This window comes from Rattus norvegicus, chromosome 7 (assembly GCF_036323735.1).
Source record: "Rattus norvegicus strain BN/NHsdMcwi chromosome 7, GRCr8, whole genome shotgun sequence".
Taxonomy (NCBI): domain Eukaryota; kingdom Metazoa; phylum Chordata; class Mammalia; order Rodentia; family Muridae; genus Rattus; species Rattus norvegicus.
This window is the reverse complement of record NC_086025.1, coordinates 31,507,017-31,522,427: the sequence shown is the minus strand read 5'-3', so window position 1 is coordinate 31,522,427 and position 15,411 is coordinate 31,507,017. Positions and strand designations below refer to the sequence as shown.

The following is a 15,411-nucleotide window of genomic DNA, read 5'->3' as shown; positions in this document are numbered from 1 at the left end:
GAGAGGCAGACAAAGTGATGAATCAGAGAAAGATTTGACAGAATAGCATATGACCAACTCTCACGAGAAGAGAGACAAAAGGGAAGCTACTTAAGGAAGAGACAGACAGACAGTACAGGAAGAAAGTACAGTGCAGGAATACAGTAGAGTTTGTGGAGAACAGTGCAGTGGAGTTGAGAGAGAGTAGGGCAGCACAGAGAGGGAGAAGGAAGCAGTTTTACCAGGAGAGTTTTACAGAGACAAATTGAAGAGAGAATTCCAGTAAAGACAGAACGAGCAAGAGAATGAGAAAGAACCGGAAGATCAGAACAGATTGCTAGAGTTAGTTTGAGACCAAGCAGAGCAGTTCAGGGGCCAAGAGAAAAGCCAGATTGAATAAGTCAGCTGGGAGAGGAGTTTGAACAGAACAGCTGAGTTGTTGAACCAGCCAACTAGAGTTCAGAAAGAACTAGAAAGGGGTGAGCTTATTAACCAGCAAGTCCCAGAGGATGAAAACATTCTAGGTCTAGATAGATTAAACAGAAACTAAAAGTTTCTGGGACCAGGCCTAGGTTAGCAGACAGAGGCAATAAACCTCTCAGACATCAATAACAACAGGAGAATAAAAGTTGCTTTTGCGCCTAACCACCAGCACACTGTACTGGAGTTCCGGACTCATGAAAAGTGGCAAATTCCAGCCCACGAGGTTTCAGGCTGGACTGACAACTGCTAGTGGAATTTACAGATTTGTTACTTTAAAACCTAAGTAAACATATAGCTGTTTCGAGTGCCTTCACAAACACCCAGAACAGAATTCTGATGGCGCAGTCAGACTGCCTCCTTTTCTACTCTCGTTTGCTGAATATCTGGACACATTACTGAGCTGTTCTGAACCTGGATTTCTCCATCTACGAAATGGGCAGGCTGTGTGCATTCTCTCTGCCCTGCCCACTCTGGTGCTGATGAAGAGAAGGAAGGAACAAAAGTGCCTTGGTGTCAGAAAAGTCCTGTGGGCTGCTGCATGATCGAACACGGGTTCCTGCAGAGCCCAAATGCAAAATCACTTTATTATGCAATTCTGAAAAAAAAAAAAAGACATCTGGCCTGGGAAACCTGAAAGAGGCCATCACCTTTCTGACCAAAGCAATTTCATCTAATAACTGGTCCCGGGGGTCTCCTCTCCCTGCTCCAATTCACCCACCAACTCAAGTCCACTTAGAAACAATCAGCTTCGCTGTTTTTCCCCCTCAACATCTGCTATGTCTATTTTTACCTTTGGCCAGAATAGAAAAGGAAGCCTTTTAAATACCCCTCTAAATAGTAGCTTTTCCCTCCCCTCACCAGACATTCCAGCAAAAAGTATAGAATTTCTTACATAATTGCAGCCATGGTGCAAGCTGCTACAGAACAGAATTGTACAAACAACCTTGCAGTTAGTCCACAAGCAAGTAAGATCCCCCCCGGGTGATGAGAGAGTGAAACCCAGGAACCACACCCAGCCATGTCTAGCTGCCATTTAGAAATGTCTACTGACAGACTGAAGCCCCATGTGAATGCTGTGCTGGTCAGTATTGATTGTCAACTGGACAAGATCTGGACTCCACCACGAGTCAACCCTCTGGACACACTGATCAGGGATTTCCTTGATTAGGTTATTTATAGCAGGAAGGCTCACCGTAAACATGGTGGGATGCCTTCCACCGGAGGCCCAGAAATAAGGCAGTGTGGGAGAACAGATGTGCTTCTTGCCTGCTTGCTTTAGCTTCTCACTGAGGAGTTCATCTACCCCGTTCAAAAGTTCATCTCCCACTGCAGGCACCATCGGCCCCGTCTGCTGTTTCCCCGGCCTTCATATAACTGCTGAATGAGGTCATGGACTTTCCCTTCCTGCTTCTCAGAGAGCTTCCCTCTCCCCCAGACCAACACTCCCAGGGCTCAGAAATGAGAGTAGCCATCCACGCTCAGGTCTCTCTGCCTCCCCAGCCAACTGTTCCCTGTCACTATGCCCAATGTCCCTCCAACATGAATCCAAATAGCTGCCTGGTGATCAGATATGACAGGCAAGTAGCATGGAGAGCTGGAGAGGTAGCTCCAGGGATAAAATGCTTGTCACATGAGTATAAATGAGACCAAAGATGGACACACACACACACACACACACACACACACACACACACACACAAACACACCGCATAGAAGTCTATCTCTGATACTATCTCCAGGCAAGAATCAGACTTTCTACTATCAAAGATTCATCCCGTCCCCTGTCTCAGGACAAAAGCTAGCACCTTGCCCTCTGGCTGTGTGCATGAGGTCTCAGCAGTGCTCTAGGAGTGCAGGGGTCATTCTAGGCCTGCATTCTCTTCCCAAGGATAGCCCTTGTGGCTCCAGGGCAGCCTGCTTTCCTCATAGATAACAAGCCTGGGTAATTTACATCAAGACTCATGTATGCACTTAAAGGCATGTGTTTCAGAACTGGACTATGTGGCTTGTAGAAGAGAGGTAAATCAAAAGCATGGGGGTTGCACTCAAAACACCTTCAAGCTATGGGGACTCTGAGCAGGTGTGGAGAAAGAAGAAATAGAATGGATGGGATGGCATTGTGACTTTACCTCAGGCCATGGTCAAGTCTTGAGAACTGAGAAAGTTCAAAAAAAGTCTTGTTTCCCCATGCCCTGAGATGCTGGAGTAAGATACATGACTTCAGCGGGCTCTTTAAGCCTTCTATCCTGAGCTTTTGCTAGGAACTCCAGCATCTGTAATGCTCCTGGCAATAGTACCCAGCAGGATGAGCCTATGAGTCTAAGAGGCCATTTCCTTTCCCCAGGCTTCCCTAAAATAGACCCACAAAAAACTGGGCCAGACTGGCCTTTACTGATCTAGTTAGAATCCTCAATCCTCTCATGAGTCGTTTTTTTTCCTTCTCTATGACAAAATACTTACGAAAAAGTTGACAAGATGGCTCAGTAGATAAAGGCCTCCAATCCTGAGAACATGAATTCAACCCCAAGTACTTGAAGACTTACATAGTAGAAGGAGAGAATGAATTACATGCACACACACACACACACACACACACACACACACACACACACACACACAGGCACACACATGCACACGGACACACATGCGCGCGCACACACACACACTGAATAAACAAATGCAAAAATATCACAGCTTAGAGAAAGAGCGTTTATTTTGGCCCATGGTTTTAGAGGTGTCAGTCTATGGCCAGCCAGCACCATTGCAATGGGCCTGTGTGAAGGCAGAACATCGTAGTAACCCAAGCAAATGAGAGAAGAGACTACTTACCTCATGGGAAGCAAAGACAAACAGAAAAAGGGTTCAGGGAACAAACAGACCCTTCAAATGCATGTCCGTAACTATCTACATCCCTAATACATCAGAACCCACCTCCAACAGTTTCTCCTACTCCCAACAGTTCATTCAGCTACTTGTGTCCATTGATGAATTAACCCTCTGATGATTAGAGTCTGTGCGATTCAATCACTCCTCCACAGAGTCACTGTTTATTGACCAACTCTTTAGCATATGAGCTTTGGGGGGCCCGTCATAGCAAGTCACAGCATCTCCTTCTAGATGTCCTGCTATGCTGGCCCTGGATATAGATAAGGAAGGATGTTCCCACACTCCATCCATGAAGGAAAAAAAAGAGGGGGGTGGAATTCTAGTGTCTGCAGAAAATACAGTTTCCAGCTTTGTAAGCCCACATTACTTGGAAATGGAGTTAACCAGGATCTGAGAAGCTAAGAACCCTGTCTGCCTCCTTGACTGCAATACAGAAAAGTACAAGCAAAGACCTCAAGTCGCCCATCTTTGAGATCTAGACTCCTTTTTCTCATTCTGTTACTTTTAGAAATGTCCCCCAAATGTTTCCATGTAGACAGCACCATTCTATAGACTGGGGTCCTGGATGAACCAAGAGAAGAAGCTGAGGTGAATATCAACATTGTCCTTGCTTTCTGGGGAAGGACGCAGTGTGACCAGCTCCACCATGACCAGCGATGTCTGCTCCACCATGATGTTCCGCGACCTCTCAAGTTTGAAGTCAGTGGTTCTCAGACTTCCTAACACTGCGAGCCTGTAATACAGCTCCTCATGTTGTGCTGACCCCTAAACATGGAGTTATTTTTGTTGTTACTTCATTAACTGTAATTTTGCTACTGTTATAAGTCGTAGGGTAAATATCTGATACGCAGGATGTCTGATATACAACTTTCAAAGTGGTCGGGTTGAGAAAACCTGCTCTACGCCAGTATAACCAGTATGAACTCCCCTTCTGTAAGCTGTTGTTACTGGGTATTTAGTCATGACAATGAGGAAAATAATAAACATGGGTGCTTAGGACTTCACAAAACGAGTCTTACAAAAGTCAATTCAACCTTTGAATCACGTCAGGGCAAGAACTTCTCCCTCTCTAATAGAGGAAGCACTCATTCACCTTTATTGAGGGAATCAATATGCAAATGTCCATCATTTTATGACCACCTTCATTATCTCTAGCCACTGGAAATCTTTAGTAGTCATGTCCGCACATTCACAGGTGACTGAGAGCTGATATCAGCGATAATGCCCTGCCGTTGTGTAAAGCTTCCAAGGGCCATTTGAGTAATTGGGCAACATTATACGAAGCTCAGTGTAATTTTAATGGTGGGTCTATTTCCTTGTGTTTTGCTAATAAAAAAAAGCCAGCCATCGATAAATGGGATTTATGTTAATCACCAAATATTTGCAATGCTTATGTCTGCTCTATTCCAAAGGGGTGTGGGGGCGTTAAGGAGGGGGCTTGAAATGGGAGTTCAGTAACGTGGACTAAAAATAGGCAGAACTGAATGGAGCAAAGGAAAGCACGTGTGTGGACCATGGGAGCCATTGCAACTGCCTGCTGTAGCATGAAATTGTGTTTAAAATTATGTGCGATCCCACAGTCAGGAAACCAATAATACCTCAAAGGCTGACTCACACCAGTTTAGAAGACAAAAAGAGTGTGCCTTGAATAAGAGGCCATCATTTCCACACAGGCCATGTGCAGAGTACAGTGGCCCATCCCATTGTTTGGTGTCTTCACCCTGAGTTCTGATGTATTCAGGGTGCTTTCTTACCGCCAATGTCAGACAAGCCTTTAGCATGGAAACAGCACTTAGTACAGGCTGTAACTGAGGTACGTGGCCGTGCAGACACCAAGTTCTCCACCTGAGAAGAACACAGAAGGTCTGCTGGCGTACTCGTCTCCCGGGCCCCCTTGCCTTTTCTCCGAAGACCTCATTTCTGTTCTGCCAAGCCCCTTGCCTTCACGGACCCTAGAGTGTGGATAAAGGAGCTGGCTGTCTGGATTTGAACCCAGGCTTCCTCGCCTGTAGACAGTGTGACTAAGGACAATTTCTTATGTATAAAAACGTGGATGGCTTTAATGCCTATTTTGTAGGTGTGTGGTGAGAACTAAAGTAAAACGGTAGGCGGAGCTCTTGATGCAATGCCCGATGTATTTAAGCATTTGGTGACATCAGCAGTCGCGAGCTATAGCATGTTTGTAGATCGTGGGAATGTTTGGGGCCATGTGTGCATGTTGCCTGCATGCGTGTGAAACAATATGAGTGCATGGTAGAAGTCAGGCTAATCAAGGTCTCTCTCCAGCTTAGGTGAAGAGTATCCTTTATTCATGATGGTTCCATTGTTTAAGTTGGCATTCTATTGAGAATTAGATAGATAAATAGATAGATAGATAGATAGATAGATAGATAGATAGATAGATAGATAGATAGATGATGGATGGATAGATAGAATTTTAACTTTGCCTTTTATCACAGAGGTTATAAAACATGAATTTTTCTCCTTTCTTGATTAAAATTATTATAAATTTGTTACATGATTCTATCCCCTGAATGTTCCTAGGATGTATGGGGAAGGTGGTCCCCACATTGTGTAGTCTCAAATTGCCCTGTCTACCTATGTCCCTTGCATTGCCGCATGCCTGTGTCTTCTCTTGCATTGCTGTCTGCCTGTGTCTGTCCTTTGGACTGCTGTCTGCCTATGTCTGTCCCTTGGACTGCTGTCTAACTATATCTGTCCCTTGGACTGCTATCTGCCTGTGTCTGTCCCTTGGACTGCTGTCTGCCTGTGTCTGTCCCTTGGACTGCTGTCTGCCTGTCTGTCTCTTGGACTGCTGTCTGCCTGTCTGTCTCTTGCACTGCTGTTGGCTCCTCTGTTGTCATTTGTCACTGATGATAATTGCTTCCCTCCTAGAACGGTCAGTGGCTGGAATCAAGTGTGTACCCTCATTCCTTTCTCCTTTGAGTAAAGTACAATTACATCTCTATGGGGCATTCTCTTTGAACTCAAATTCTGTGGTCCAAATGGCTGGTGTTCCTAGAAATGTGATCCTGGAGAAGAACTGTGTGATGTAAATTCATGTGTGTTTACCTACTTGACAAAAGACCAAGACACTCAAGTCATAGACTAACTATTCTTTCTTTAAGTGACCAGGCTTCCAGAAAGTTCTAGAAAACTGACCATAACCCAGAAACCTATCAGAACAAAGGAAAGGAAACTAAAGACACTATATTTTTTTTCTCTTCATCCAAGGCATGGATACCACTCAGGTTCTCTGGGGATACCTATTCTCACAGCTGAAAGATGAGCTCAGCCACCTACTCTAATAGGGTTCAGATTCCAGCACTCCCAACAGGTATCTACAAGCACCTATAATTCCACTGTCAAAGGCTCTAATCATCTCATCTGGCCTCCATGGACACATACACACATAAATAAAGTAAAATCACTTTTAAACCCCTATCAACACTGAGTGTCACCATGCCAGAAGTATCAGAATGAGCTCTGAGTCTGTCAGGACCATTAAAACTAGAGATCCAGGGGTTCAAATGAGTTAGGGTGAAATGTGTATTAAGGTGGATTTCCTTCTCTAAATGCAAGTCAAACTGTAGGCAAATTGTGTCCAGCAACTTACCACACTCACTTTTCTATTGTTTATTAATTTTTTTGCAACCTTTTAAAATTATAAGTTTGACTCAAGAGACTATACAAAATTGTTGCAATCTGGCCTATAGCTGTAGTTTGCTCGTCCGAGCCTTACTTAGACCTCTAAGGGCTGAGTCCTAAGCCCCACATTGGTGGTGCTCAACTTTAACCCCAGCCCTCAGAGGCAGAGGCAGTTGGATCTCACATCTGAGGGCAGCTAAGTCTACACAGAGACACCTGGCCTAACGGGTGGGGGCGTGGGGGGATGGGGGTGTGAGTCCCGATCTCCTACCATGAGCCGTATGGACTGTAAGAGCAGGAATGAGCAAAGTGAGCGTGTCAAGACTCTGGCTTATGACGTGTAGAATGAGAATCCAGGATCCACACTGCAGTACTGTTATCCGGGCTGCTTTCTCCCAGGGTGCATCCACACTGGCTGGAATCAGTGGTTGCAGAGTCAACCGTGAGTCTCCGCCGCAGCTTTCGCCTTCTCTGTGCTTTTTCCAAAAGTCATTTCGGCGTTAAAGGTAGGACTGACATGGGAGTTGGACCCATCCCAGGGAGGCCTGGAGAAACAAGGAGACCTCAGTGGGAGGACCTGAACGTCTCTCCTGCTAACTGAAACAGGGCGTGGCTTGCATGAGAATTGCTCTTTTGCCACTGGATGCCACACTTCACGGTCCTCTGTTACAAATACGGTACCAAGCAGAGATGGGAGTGGAGGCAACCGGCCAGCCTCGGTATACAGCAGCGCAGGCTTGCTTAAAAACTTAGCTCATCTCTGAAAACAGCCTGAGGGGAAAGACTACAGCAGTGATGTCATTGTCCAGAAGACTTCTGTAGAGAAGTCAGAATGAGTGCAAAATGAGGCCTGAGGGGAGGTACCAACAGGAAGACAGAAAGCAGACATGGTTGCTACGCTGTAGCTTTGACTGTTCTGAGGTAGCGTCCCCACTCTCAGGCGCTGACACCAGCTCCCCCCATTGTTGTACAGTTTTTATTTATATCTGCTCTCTTTGAATATCAAATCGTATAAGGTACTGTGTTAGTTTGGGTTTTATTGCTGTGAAAAGACACTATGACCAAGGCAAGTCTTATACAGGAAAACATTTCATTGGGGCTGGCTTACAGTTTCAGAGGTTCAGTCCATTGTCATCATGGTGAGAAACATGGCAGCATGCAGGCAGACATGGTGCTTGGAGAAGGAGCTGAGTGTTCTAAATCTTGATCTGAAGAAGGCAGCCCAGAAGAGACTATTTTCTGTAAGCAGCCAGGAAGAGGTTCTCTCATTCACACTGGGAGGAACTTGAGCCTAGGGCCTCAATGCCCATCCCCACTGTGATGAACTTCCTGCAACAAGGCCACGCCCACTCTGGCAAGGCCACGCCTCCTAATAGTGCCACTTCCCATGGGCCAAGCATATTCAAACCACCACACGTAGCTTACCTGTCGGAGCTTGACACAGGCCTGGTTGACTTTTCACTGTCATACAGAATTCTGCCATTTGAACAAACCCTGGTTACTTCCCTCTCTGCTCTTAACAGATATTTGAGTTATTTCTACCTTGGGGCAATTGCAAACACTGCTGCTCTGTGGCCTTCATAATCTTATAGCTTGATGCTATCAGTTTCCATTTCCAATTTTTCCGGGCGTGAAGTTGTGGCAGGAAAGCCTGTCTATCCGCAGTTATGCTAAGTGCCTCCAAGTGTCTGCTACCCTGCACCTGTCTTTTTCTGGCAATGGCCTCTACTTTTCTCATACAGTAAGAATAAAAAGCTCTAAAATTTTTTAAAATCACCTGTTGTCTTAGGGTTTTTGGCTTACATTTCCACATTGCTGTTCATCATTGAAGGAAGTCAGGGCAGTAACTCAAGCAGGGCAGGAGCCTGGAGGCAGGAGCTGATGCAGAGGCCACAGAGGGGTGCTGCTTACTGGCTTGCTCCTCATGGCTTGCTCAGCCTGCTTTTTTATAGAACTCAGAAACATCAGTCCATGGGTGACCCCACCCATAATGAGCTGGGCCCTCCCCCATCAATCACTAAGACAATACCTTATAGCTGGGTCTCATGGAGTCACTTTCTCAAGTGAGGCTCCTCCCTCTCTGACGACTCTAATTTGTGTCCAGCTGACAGAAGGCCAGCCACCACAACTGACTGCTTGTTAATTTGACACACAAACGCACTGGTATTGAGCCACAGTCCTTCCTTTCTTGTCTGTCCCCAGGATCTCACATTAAAATTGTGTTCTTTACAAATTCAAACACATTAACGTTTTGGTCCCTTTTACATAGCCAATGTCTTTTAAAATCCAAAGTCTCTTTTAAAAATTGAAGTCTTTCAGCTGTGGGCTCCAATAAAAATCAAAATTAAATTAAACAAATTTTCCAACACGGAAGGAACCAGGACACAGCCACAGTCTGAACAAAGCCAAGCTAAACACCAACAGTGTAAATAACTCAATGTCCAATTATCTGGGATTCAGTCACAATATTCTGGGCTTCTCCAAAGGGCTCGAGTCACTCCTCCAGCTCTGCTCTCTGTAGCACACACAGCTTGTCTTCTAGGCTTTATCTGGCTCTACTCTCTACTGCTCCTATTCTTGGTGGTTGTCCCATGACACTGACATCTGGAAAAATGTTGGGGTCCCTTGCTGCAACTAGGCTGCACTTTTACCAATAGCCTCTCACGGGCTCTCCTCACGGTGCTAAGCTTCAACATCTATGCATGACCCCTTTCATCCTGGGCCTTCAACTGCTGCTGAAGCTGCACCTTCACCAATGGCCTCTCCTGGACTCTCTCAGCTGTTTTCCAATGTCCCTCTTCGTGCCTTCAAAGCCAGCACTGCCTAGGTGACTCTACTAAGTTCAGCTGCCGGCTTGAGGTCCAACCTTGACCACCTCTGGAGCACAGTTTCTGTGTGCTAACCCTAAGGAGACATTTCCCAGGAGTGTTCTGGTCTCTTCTTAATCACCCCTCATTTCTTAGTTCTAGCTAACCAGCATCAATTGTCCCCGTAATGCAAAGGTTTCTCTTCAATGGTGCTGGTCTCCTGTTAATCACTGCTGACTCTTCAGCCTCAGCCAACCAGAACTACAGAATCTTAATTCAAAATAACAAACTGCTCTGATTGAGTCTTTAAACTTCCCTCTACCCAAGTCAAACCTGCATCGTCTGCACCCCTCTCAGCATTCAACTCTTCAAAGCTCCTAAAGGACAGCCCACTGAGCTTTCAACACTAAATGGCTCTGCTAGCCGAAGGTTCCAAAGTCCTTCCACTGTCCTCCTGAAACATGGTCAGGTCTGTCACAGCAATACCCAGGATCCCCTGACACTTATGTGTCTTCCTTAGGGTTTGCATTACTAAAATGAAACACCATGGCTAAAACACATGTTGGGGAGTATGGTAGTTTGAATATGCTTGGCACAGGGAGTGGCACTACTAGGAAGTGTGGCCTTGATGGAGTGGGTGTGGCCTTGATGGAGTGGCATGTAGCCTTGTTGGAGTGGGTGTGGCCTTGTTGGAGTGGGTGTGGCCTTGTTGGAGGAATTGTGTCACTGTAGGAATGTACTTTGAGAGATTCCTCCTAGCTGCCTGAGAGTCCAGATTGCCTTTGAATCAAGCTTTAAAATCCTTGGCTTCTTCTCCAGGACCATGCCTGTTATGCTTCCTGCCATGATGATAATGGACTGAACTTCTGAATCTGTAAGCCAGCTCCAATTAATCATTTCCTTTATAAGAGCTACCTTGGTCATGGTGACTCTTCATAGCAGTGGAAACCCAAACTAAGACAGGGAGAAAAGAAGAGTTTATTTGGCTTACACTCCTATTATATCATAGTACACAACATCATTAATTCAATAAATTTAATAGGCAAGGCTCTAGGTGCTGGACTTGAAGTAATGAAGAAAATAAACAAATATTTCTAACTCTAATCATTATTAGTTCAATTATTTGTTTTAAGACAGTGTTTTATATAGCTGAGGATGGCCTTGAACATTTGACCCTCCTACCTCCAGTTCCCAAGTGCTGGGATTACAAGTGTATTCACTAATCCTGGTTTATGGTACTGGGGATCAAACCCAGGGCCTCATGTATGCTACACAAGCACTCTGCTAACTGACCTACATCCCCAGCCCAGTAACACCTTATTAAAAATATACCAGTGTGAACCAGATTGTTGGCACACACCTATAACCCCTAAACTCTAGATACTGAGGCAGGAAAATCTTGAGTCTGAGGCCAGCCAAGCTCATCCTCAAAAAATAAGTTTTCTGGATGAGAAGACATACAGAGCTCCTACAGCTTAAAGCAGTAACAAAAATTACCGCACAGCCTGGCCTTAAAAATGGGCAAATGCTAGGTCTGTGGTTCAGTGGCTGAGGAGGCTCCCCTGGCATCACGGGATCCTAGGTTCAATGCCTAGCACTACAAAAACAAAAACAAACAAACAAACAAAAAGCCCTAAACCCAAAACCAGGCAAAGGGCTCTTCAAAGAAAATATACAAAACACCCACAAGCACAGAAAAACACAATCATTTTCATGATTTTCATTTTCATGAATCATCAGGGTAAAACAAACTAAAGGTATAATGAGCTATCATATCACAACTATTAGGATGGCTGAGGATGAAGAAGTGGATTAACAAGTCCTCATGAGGATCATGGGAAACAGGAACCTGTGTGCACTGTTAGTCAGACCGAGAAATGTTACTGCTGCTGTGAGGAACAAAATGGCAGTTCCTCAAAACAAACAAACAAACAAACAAAAACAAAAACAGAATTACCACACGTACAAGCATTCCATTTCTAGTATGGACTCCAAGATCTAAAAGTGGGATCTTGAAGACGTATGTGTATGCCTTTGTGTGATGGCTTGAATATGTTTGGCCCAGGGAATTGCACTATTAGAAGGTGTGGCCTTGTTGGAGTGGGTGTGGCCTTGTTGGAGGAAGTATGTCATTGTAGGCATGTGCTTTGAGGCCCTCCTCCTAGCCACATGGAGCCAGTCTTCTCCTGTTTGACTTTGGAACAAGATGTAGAACTCAGCTCCTCCAGCGTCAGTCATGTCTGCCTGGATGCTGCCATGCTTCTTCCTTGATGATAATGGACTGAACCTCTGAAAACTATAAGCCAGACTCAGCTAGATGTTGTCCTTTGGTCATGGTGTCTCTTCACAGCAATGTAACCCTAAGACACCATGCTTACAGTGCTCCTCACAACCGCCAAAGGGTGGAAGCAACCCGGTCCTTCAAAGGATGAAAACATGAGCAAAGTTGGGGGTATGCATATGATGCAGTATTACTCAGCCATAAAAAAAAGTAGCCTGACTCATGTGGGTGAATCTTGAGGACAATATGCCAAGGAGCTAAGTCAGTCCCTAAGAGGCAATTATTGTATGATTCCACTAGCATGAATAGTCAACATGTCAGAGACAGAGAATGGATAGAATGAGATCTTCCAGAAGGTGGGGGAGAGGAGAGGTTATTGTTTTATAGGTTTAGAGTTTTTATTCTGCAAAATGAAAAGAGGTTTGGAGAAGGGTGGTATCCATTGTTACATTGTTGCAAATCTACTTAATTTCACTGAGTTGCATACTGCAAAACTGTTAAAGTGGTGTTACCTGCATTTTACTACAGTTTTAAAGACCTTGTAGGATAGATGGAAATGGGCATAGATACAAATTAGACATAAAAGGATATAGATAAATAGCAGATATATATCAGCTAGACAAATAAGATAAGGAGGGGGAGAAGTTCTACATGGGGTAACCCAAGGAGGTGTATTAGTTACTGTCTCCTTATACCCAATTATCTGACAAGAAGTAATTTAAGGAAGGGTTTGTTTGGGCTCACAGTTTGAGGGTATGATCATCAACACTAGTAAAGGGACAGAGGCAAGAGCATCACGATACGGTCACATTATGACCACAAACAAGAAGCAAAGAGATGAAGACTGGTACTTAGCCCAGTTCCTCATTTTCTCTTTCTTAGTCAGTTTGAGACCCAAGTCCATGGGATGGTACCACCACATTCAGGATAACATTCCACAATTAAACCTGTCTAGAAATGCCCTCACTAACATATCCAGAGATGTATCTCCCAGGCTACTCTAAATTCAGTCAACCTGAAGCTTACCCATCACAGGATGCATTCTGGGAAAGGAATTATTTGAGCAAAAGCCTAGAGGAAGGAGGATGTGGGCATAGAAGGGTGACCTGAGCCCTGAAGTAGAAGTATGTCCAGGATATCAATGTGCTGGAGCAGAGCTAATAAGGACAAAACGAGATCGAATACAGCAGGGGAGAAGCAGAGGAGGGACCATTGTGCAGGGCCTGTCAGACAGCCCTGTGCTGGGGTCTGAATGCATGGGCCTCTGTCTACTCTGTGTGAGACTCAAATGGCAATGTCTCTGAACTATAGGTTCTTTGATTACCAAATAACAACACCTGCCCCTCCAAATCACAAAAATCTCAGGAAGATCATGTTAGAGAATTACGTGAATATAAGATGTAGTAAGTCACATATTACAATAGTAATTACATGCAAAGGCGTATACCGTAATCCCAGCCACCTTCCCTCATACCCTATAGTGTGGTTAGTGGCCCTCCTTCTGAGGGGGTTGCCTTGTAGTTTCTTAAGAAAATACTGCTCTGGACCTAATAGTAGCCCTGGCTAGCCCACCTCCACAAGAAGACATTCCAAAGTCCAACAGAGTTAGGAGCCGGTCATCCCAGAGTTAAGTTTGAGAAAATAGAGGATGGTGTTACTAGACCCTTCCTCTTCAGAGGGGTACTAACTTCTACTATACATGAGGGACCGGACTTACACTGTCTGACTCCTCCCGATGCTTGAGTAGGACATTCAATCCATGAAAATGGCTGGGTTAGGCCACATATCAGAATTTTGAATAGGTGATGTGAATTTTCACACGCGCCCCTTCTGAAGAGACCATCTTTAATACAGAGGTGAACTTTTAACGTTCTTTCCCTGTCGCGACTCCTATTCCGACAGAATACGCACCCTCAGCATCTCTTGATACTTTGATAAATGGCACACAACAGAGGGCTCGATGCTTTTATGGCTGTTTCAGCCTCTCCACCCTCCCCCTCCCAGCCATTCCATCACTAGAGCCAAATGAGCTACCACACCTGCAGCCCTGACCTCACAGTGTCCGGCACAGGTCCAGAGGACAGTCCGTCCTAGCGGCCAGCAGGCGCTCAAGTTCTTGATGCAGGCCTCAGATATTTCCACACACCAGATGGGAACTGGGAGTTTCTACACCCTCTGCCTGCCATCTATTTAATTGAGATAATAGGCCGGCCAGATGGCTACCCGGTCCTTAGGTTTCAGCTGGGCAGCTCTCCATCCACTCGGGAGACAATAAGCCTTATGGACACATGGATGCTCCAGAGACCATTGGGAAAGAGCTGGGGATGTGGCAGGGGAAGAGGTCAGAGGAAATCCAAGGATACCAGCAGCAACCAGCCATTTACCAGAGACTTCACTGCAAGGAATTCACATTCACTCTTAGAGTCAAGTGATGTGAGTCCGAAGGACCTTAGGTTTAAGGTCACCCTTAGAGCAGTGTCCTGTTGTCTCCTAGGGTCACCCTTAGAGCAGTGTCCTGTTGTCTCCTAGGGTCACCCTTAGAGCAGTGTCCTGTTGTCTCCTAGGGTCACCCTTAGAGCAGTGTCCTGTTGTCTCCTAGGGTCACCCTTAGAGCAGTGTCCTGTTGTCTCCTAGGGTCACCCTTACAGCAGTGTCCTGTTGTCTCCTAGGATCTCCCTTACAATGGGTGTCCTGCTGTCTCCTAGGGTCACCCTCACAGAGGGTGTTCTGTTGTCTCCTTGGGTCACCCTTACAGTGGATTGGCCCCTAGGGTCACCCTTATAATGGGTGTCCTGTTGGCCCCTAAGGTTACTTTTACCATGGGGTGTCACCCTTTCAGTGGGTGTCCCATTGGTCCCTAGAACTTAGTTGGAACAGAGATGCTGCAGTCCAAGTGTCTGAGGTGATCTTGGGAAAGCAGCACCCCTTTACCCAGGAGATAAACTGTGAGAAAGGCTTGGACTACATGTTTCTATCAAGGTTATCTCTACACCTGTGGGGAGGGGGCCGGACACCCCAACAAACAGCCTGTTTCCATGATTACTTGTTCCGTTTACTATTTCTGTTTTCATTACCCCAGGCCCTTCCTGTGTTCTCTCCCTTCTGGAATGCCCTGACTATGCCTAGCTATGCTTACCCAGCTCCCTCACAGATCACCCCCGCCAGGCAGTCTTCCCAGGCCACTCAAGGGTTCACCTGCCTCCCACTTCTCTGAGAGCTCCTAAGAATCATCTTCCTTGCATTAATCTATGCATGTTACTCTCATACCCTTGTTCAGTTTGATGGTAGGCATGGTACCATGCCTGGATGTCCTTGCTATTCCTACCT

General features: G+C 45.6%; 1 long non-coding RNA gene across 1 annotated transcript in view; it reads left to right on the top strand.

Moving 5' to 3' along the window:
- Positions 1–7,269: 7,269 nt before the first annotated feature.
- The window catches only part of LOC108351432 (uncharacterized), a 36,481-nt gene continuing 28,339 nt past the window's right edge, over positions 7,270–15,411 (top strand). Inside the window, exon 1 of the long non-coding RNA XR_010053675.1 lies at positions 7,270–7,502. This is a non-coding gene — a long non-coding RNA (uncharacterized LOC108351432). The remainder of the gene's footprint in view (positions 7,503–15,411) is intronic.